At 37.3% G+C, this 432-nt stretch overlaps 1 pseudogene; it reads right to left on the bottom strand.

Moving 5' to 3' along the window:
* Positions 1-313: 313 nt before the first annotated feature.
* LOC112469662 lies at positions 314-432 on the bottom strand (annotated as a pseudogene).

Below are 432 nucleotides of genomic sequence, written 5' to 3'. Positions count from 1 at the left end.
CCTTGAAACAGCTTTAAAAAAATTTTTTCGTTTAATTTTTCTAGTTGTTTTAAATGAGAAAGTAATTCCTAAACAACACAGACCACCAAAGCTGGAACCAGAATTCCATTGAAAGGGAAAGATGAAGTACAAGATTTGTTTTAGGAAAGGTGAAATATACCAAATTTGCTGATGTTTTCTCTGATATCATACAGTTATTGATAGTATGCGTCCTAGCAGATTTTTTTTTTTTTTTAGGTGAGGAAACCCTTGGTTGACCTTGCAGATTACAAAGACCTTGTCAGCTTACAATCCCTTATTTTTTAATTTTTTACGCCTACAGCACCTGGTCTTCCTAGGTGGTCTCCCATCCAAGTACTAACCAGGCCCGACCCTACTTAGCTTCCAAGATCAGATGGGATCAGGCTTGTTTAGGGTAGCATAGCCGAAGAT

This window comes from Pteropus alecto, unplaced genomic scaffold, assembly GCF_000325575.1.
Source record: "Pteropus alecto unplaced genomic scaffold, ASM32557v1 scaffold86, whole genome shotgun sequence".
NCBI lineage: Eukaryota > Metazoa > Chordata > Mammalia > Chiroptera > Pteropodidae > Pteropus > Pteropus alecto.
The sequence above is the reverse complement of the archived record's forward strand: the minus strand, read 5'-3'. Positions and strand labels throughout refer to the sequence as shown.